Source organism: Molossus molossus, unplaced genomic scaffold, assembly GCF_014108415.1.
Source record: "Molossus molossus isolate mMolMol1 unplaced genomic scaffold, mMolMol1.p scaffold_m16_p_11, whole genome shotgun sequence".
Classification (NCBI taxonomy): Eukaryota; Metazoa; Chordata; class Mammalia; order Chiroptera; family Molossidae; genus Molossus; species Molossus molossus.
In genome coordinates, this window is record NW_023425346.1 from 49,800,202 (window position 1) to 49,807,168 (window position 6,967).

Below are 6,967 nucleotides of genomic sequence, written 5' to 3' on the forward strand. Positions count from 1 at the left end.
TAACCTTTTCTGCCCATGCTCTCAAATGCAGTGAGTGCTGTAGTGCTTCTCAGTCTGCAGAAAATAAGATTGTATTAAACAATAAGAATACATTTTCTCAATCTAAAACTTTCATTTAAAATTCAGCATCCACTTCTGTTTGTCTTTATGATGATTTATTATTTAGTCCCAGATTCTTTATATTATTACTATAGTTATATTTTTAAATCACAGGATATCAAGATCAGCAAAGGAAAGAAAGATTTCTAGATGTTCCCCTTTCGGACCCGGTGTGAGAAGTCCTAGAATGGGATGACTTGTAAGGTGACACAAATGTAATAATATTGGGTTTGACACCAACTAGGACCCAGAAGAAATAACTTTACACAAAACCAAAAAGGCAGCACTGCTGTAAGGTTGTAGCTTTGATTGGGAGAAATTTCTCAATAGAATTTTGCTACCTGTGGTGGCAAAGTTATTGACAACAGCTGAAGGGTGAAAGGAGAAAACTGCCCCCTCAGGACCAGAGCGGAGCCGCTCACTGGTGCTGGTGTCTGGAGACTTCCCTCCGTGTGGCACGGAGACCCAGGGGAAGATAAAAGCATAGTTTCAGAGCTGGAAACATTGCAGAGACAGTAAGTCCTTACTTCACATGGTCAATAGGTCTTGAAAACCGTGACTTCAAGTGAACCAACGTATAATGAAGCCAATTTTTACCGTAGACTGATACAAACAAAAGTTAAGCTCCTCAGGCTTATTTCTGGTCACAAAAACATCACCAAATTTCTAAATAAAGACCCAAAACACTTCTGCTATTAAACATTGAAATAAATGTGAGCTCCACGTACATTTGAGGAAGATGAATAAAAATGAGTAAGATCATTATTTTCCAACCCACTTATCCCCAGTTCCGTGTCGCGAGTGGCCGGAGCTTCTCCCAGCAGCCAGCGCATTAGGCAGGAGCCCCTTGGACAGGACCGTGCTGCCACCCACCCGCACACACTCAGATTGGACAATGTGGACACACCCATTCACCTCACATACAGGTCTTTGGGGTGTGGGAGGACACCAGAGTCCCCAGAGAAAAGGCAGACATGGGAGAATGTGCAAACTCCACGTAGACAGTGGCACTGGCTGGGAATCAATGTTTTTTTCTCATCAACATTGTAATGAAATGACACTGGTTGAAATGATGTGATTCCAGGACCTGCTGTATTTCATCTCCAGCCACCTCATCTTGTAGATCAGAAAAGTGACGACAAAGCAGCAACCTATCCTGAGCCCCCCGGGGGTTAATGATGTCTTCCCGTTCTCCTTCAGTCTGGCCCCTTGACAGGCCTGGGCAGAGATACAGAGTTAACCGTTCCTCATTTGTTTCAGCAGTGGGTGAGTTTTCTTTATGGTTTCTGGTCTGAAAACCAGTAATGTTATGGCTCCTGCTGTCCTCCCATTAAAACAACTACTTTTTGAGTGTTTACTATGTGCCCAAACTGCTCTAACATCTCAGATGCAGGAAAGCAAAAGAAATGAGAATCCCTGCCCTCAGGAATTACATTCTAGTGGGGCAAGGGGTAGACAGTAAACAAGTAAAATGCATGCTATGTCGGATGGCGTAAGTGCTGTGGAAAGGGCTGTGGCAGAGGGTGTTGTATATATGAAGGTGTGAGTGTGTTGCTATTCTAGATCAGCTGGTCAGAGAAGAACTCACGGGGAAGGTAGCATATGAGGAGCCACCTGAAGGAGATGAGGGAGTGAGTACATAAGCATCTGGGAGAACAGCAAATGCAAAAGCCCCAGGTAGGGCAGGGGATCGCTTGGCATGTTTAAAGAACCACAAGGAAGTCAGTGTCGCTGAAGTAGAGTAAGATAGCAGTAGTAGATGGTATCAGTGCCACAGGAGTAGGACAGGGGCCCTCAGAGTGTGATTACTAGAAGCAGGCATCAGCATTACCTGTTAGAAATGTCAAGTCTGGGGCTTACCCTAGACCTACTGAACCAGAAACTCTAGGGGTGTCACCCAGCATGCTCATGCTTGAGAACCACTATTGTAGAGCCTCAGAGGTCACTGTAGACCAGTTTGGACCATGTTTCAAAATCCTAGCTAAAAATACTTCAGGGAGGGCCCAAACCATAAAGATAGAATTCAGACAACAGCTATCTGTAAAGCTCTGCTCTGAAGATCATTCTAAGCACTGTGGAAGAGACAAAATACGTCACCATTACTTTAGTTCTTGAATTATTCAAAAAGAAATTATTGAGCCTCTTCTATTGGTAAGACACTGTGTCATGTGTCATGCTGGTTACCAACTGGTACACAATGCAGTTAGCATCCTTGACAAAGTTTACATTTTAAAGAGCAAATAAAGCTTAATGTAAAAAGCAATTAAGAGAAAAATAAAAGAGCAACATCAAATGTCAAAATGTTCAAGGTAGACCTTAGGTATGAAACAAATGGCATAGCAATGGGACAGGAGTCATCAAGAACAGATTCTTGGAGCATGAGAAGGACCGGGTGAGAAATACAGCATGGGCAAGGTCATAGAACACACCCTGGCAGCACGGAGAACCAAATGCCTGCTGGGAGGAGAGGCTGGAAAAGTGTTTTGTTTGCTGGCAAACAGTGGCATCTAAGTCAGTGAAGACAGACAAAGAAGGGTTTCAGTGCCAGTAGAATGATTCCCAGACAGTCTATACCTGGAACTGCAGTCCAGCGGAAGTCTCGCACATATACACCAATGACAGACTCTTTTGCTTGGTCATTACCACCCTGCAAATCAATATAAGTTGTGAAAAGCCAGATATTTGACATAAGATAATTGGTTGTGTTTTTGTGGCAGAAAAAAGTGTCTAAATTAAAGCTTCCTTGGGGAGTATTGTGCTTATAAAGCAAGACGTGTGGAAGGATACAACTTCCGTAGTTCAGTTCTCGTCAGAGGGAGCAGAAAGGTACAGTGCAAAGAGCACAAGATCCCCCTGCTCATTGTGCAGTCGGTCCCAACCCTCCGGTAGGTGTGGCCTTGGCTCCAGGAACCCCTCCAAGTCTCATGGGCTGGGTTATTTAGAGTAAAACTCTTGATACATGCAACACTTCATTATGCTCTTCAAAGCATGATTTCTTCAAGATGATCATGGGGACAAAAGTTAGAAGTAGTGAGCTGAGTAACCTCAATATATATTTTACATGTTTATGCTCCTCTGTAGAATTAACAACACCAAATAAGACCATTTAATCACACTCTTATCAAGTTGTAATTTGCAATTATCTAAATGAAATACATGCATTGATCGCCCCAGTTTTTAATCTTCTTCAGAACTCAGTACGTGGTCAGCATTTCTGTTTTGGTTTGCCTCTCCAGTGAGGCAAACTGGCATAAAATAGAATACACTCATTTTAGTGTAGTAGTTCTTGTCTATTCCTGAAGGCTCATCATGGCACATATCATTTCAAATACTAAAAAGAAAAAAAAAATTATGAGAGAACATCAGTAATAGGAGAAAGGAGAGGGATGGGTGAAATAAATAAAGAAGAAAAGCAAACAAAATTCACTCTTAAGTGGCTGTGCTTGTGGTGCTGAGTAGACATTTGAACAGTCAAATGTACTCATTTCTCACTGGAGAGGCTCAAGCCTGCTGGAACCTTTGGGTGGATTGGGTTTTCATGTCTCAGCTTCACTCAGGACACCTCCCTTCTTAAAGTGAGGCATCAGTCTTGGAAACCATTCCTTTGTTGGGGTGTTAATAGTCAAGGATAGGTCATGGTGATCTGTGCCAAGTCGTTATATTAATAAGGTATGAATGGTATCTATTACTCCCTAGCCTAAAACAAGGCAATTCATTCATTTTTTTTTAACTTATCTTTATTGTTGAATGTATTAGAGATGTCCCCCACTTTTTTCCCCATTGACTCCCTCGTCCTCAATCCTGCCCCACTCCTGCCTTCCCCACCCTATTTTTTGTGTCCATTGGTTATGCATATATGCATAGTTCTTTGGTTAATCTCTTCCTTCCCTCCCTCCCCACTTCCCTTTTAGGTTAATCCGTCTAACAACCATTTGTACTTCTTACTTCCTTCATCTTCCTCATACATCCCCCAGCCCCCTCCCATTTGGCAAGCAACAAAAAGTTCTCTGTATCTGTGAGTCTATTTCTGTTCTGCTTGTTTATTTTGTTTGTAGATTCAATTGTTGATAGATATGTATTTATTGCCATTTTACTGTTCATAGTTTTGTTCTTATTCTCCTTCAAGAAGACTCTTCAATATTTCATATAATATTGGTTTGGTGGTGATGAACTTCTTTAGCTTTTTCTTGTCTGGAAAACTCTTAATATGTCCATTGATTCTAAATGATAGCTTTTCAGGATAGAGTAATCTTGGTTGTAGGTCATTGCTTTTCATCACCTTGAATATCTCTTGCCACTTCTTTCTGGCCTGAAAAGTTTCTTTTGAGTAATCAGCTGACTGTCTTATGGGAGCTTCTTTGTAGGTAACTATCTGCTTTTCATTTGCTACTTCTAAGGTTCTCTCTTTGTCTTTAACCTTTGGCATTTTGACGATGATGTGTCTTGGTGTGGACCTCTTCAGGTTCATCTTGTTTGGGACTCTCTGTGCTTCCTGGACTTGTATGTCTGTTTCCTTCACCAAGTTAGTCATTATTTTTTCAAATAGATTTTTAATTTCTTCTTTCTCTTCTCCTTCTGACACCCCCATGATGTGAATGTTGGTATTCTTGAAGTTGTCCCAGAGGCTCCTTACACTATCTTCATTTTTTTGGATTCTTTTTTCTTTGTGCTGTTCTCATTGGGTATTTTTTGCTTTCTTATATTCCAATTTGATGGTTTGCTTCTTAGCTTCACCTACTCTGCTATTGAATCTCTGTAAATTATTCTTTATTTCAATTAGTGCATCCTTCATTTCTGACTGGTACTTCTTTATGTTGTTAATATTCCCACTAAGTTCCTTGGAGTTTTCCTTAAGTCCCCTGAAGGTCTCACTAAATTCTTTGAAGATCTCATTAAGTTCCTTGAGCATCCTTATAACTAGTGTTTTGAACTCTACATCTGATTAATTTCTTATCTCCATTTTCTTTAGTTCTTTTCCTGGAATTTTCTTCTGTTCTTTCACTTGGGACATGTTTTTTTGTCTCTTCATTTTGGCTGCTTCCCTGTGTTTGTTTCTATGTATTAGGTAGAGTTGCTACATCTTCTAGGCTTCATAGGGTGGCCTATTATTGTAGGTGTCCTGTAGGGTCCAGTGGCACAGCCTCCCTGATCACCCTAGCTGGGCCCTCGAGGTGCACCACTAGAGTGGACTGTACACCCTTCTGTTGTAATTGAGTCTTGGTTGCTGTTGGCACATCAAGGGGAGAGATTTATTCAGTCTGACCATCTGCAAAGAGTGGCTGTGCCCACTGACCACTGGCCTCTGACTCCCTTGGAGGATCAGCAGTGTGGGGGCCCAACACACAGAACAAGACTTACTTCAGCAGGGCTCTAGTAACCACTGACTGCACTCCTTGAGTGTGTCACTTGTGGAGGTGGTTGGGTGGTGGTGCTTCCATGTGGTCTGAAGCTGACCACTGGTTGTGCTGCCTCTGGAGCAAGGTCAGCCTCTGTCTGTGTTCTTCTCGGGGCCACCCAGCATAAGCTACAAAGAGATTTGCAGATGCCTGCTCCTTGGAGGTCTTGGAGGTACCCAGGAAAAGCCAAGTTGTGAACCAAGGCTGGCTGCTTCTAGTGCTAGGCCTAGGGCCACTTAGTGAGAGGTGAGGGGTTCACTGAGACCAGATGCTGTTTGTTTGAGAGATTTTAGGAAAATCTGAAGCAGGATCCAAGACAGACCAATTCTATAGTAAAGCCACTGAAAACAGCTTGGGTGGGCCTGAAGATTGGGTAGGGAAGGGCCTCAGGAAATCACCAGGGAGGGGCAAACAGTGTGAGCCAGGTTGCTGGAGTCCCAGATATGGCTGCCCTCTGCTACCCCAGGGAAGGGCTCACCAAAGGAACAAAGGCCTCTGACAGCACATCTGTCCAGGAGGAAGCTGCCCCTCCAGCTCTAGCCCCAATGCCAAACAATTCAGTTCTTCCCTGCATGTCTCTGGTGCCTTTCAAGCTGCCTCCCCAGTGCTGGAGTCTGGAAGGAGAAAGTCCGAGTAAGTCCATGTGCGGGCCCCCTTAAAGAGGAATTGCCTGGGGATCCAGCAGCCTCAGCCTCCTTCAGCTTCAGTTCCCACTGGTTTTTACAGCCAGAAGTTATGGGGAATTCTCTTCCTGGCACTAGAACCCTGAGCTGGGCACCTGGTGTGGGAGGAGGACCCCTCACTCCTCAGGGAGGACCTTCCCAGCTGAAGTGTCCTCCTCATTTTTATCCGCCACACGTGGGTGTGGGACCAGCTCATCTGCACCTTCACCCCTCCTACCAGTCTCGAAGTAGCTTCTTGAATTTCGTAGTTGTAGGACTTGCATGTCAGGTGGTTTTGAATAATGGTTGTTCTGTAGTTTAGCTGTAATTTTGATGTGGTTGTAGGAGGAGGTGAGACCGCGTTTAGCTACGCAGCCATCTTGACCGCAATTCATTCTTAATACAACATACCTTTGCAGCAATAAACCAGTTTTACCAAATCAGTCAGTTGTGTCTTTGGACAATTTAATAGCCTCATAAATCCAAAAAGTAGTTCTCTATGTAAGCTTTCCATCCAGGTGGATGTTGGTAAACTAATATTTTTAGTTTTTAGGGGAAAAAATGAAGGTAGACACATAATTTTTATTGCTATTTTGTAAATGGCTGTTTGAGCTCCCCACTTCTACTCTTACTAACTCTGGGTCACTCCTTAATACATCAGGAAACATAGCTTGTGAAACACTGCTCTAAGTAGTCAGCTATCAACCTGATTCACTAATTCAATGCTTCTCAATGACACATGGCTAGGCACGTGGGAATGTCACAATTTTAAATAACAATGATTAAGAGTGATTAACAAGGGGATCCCGG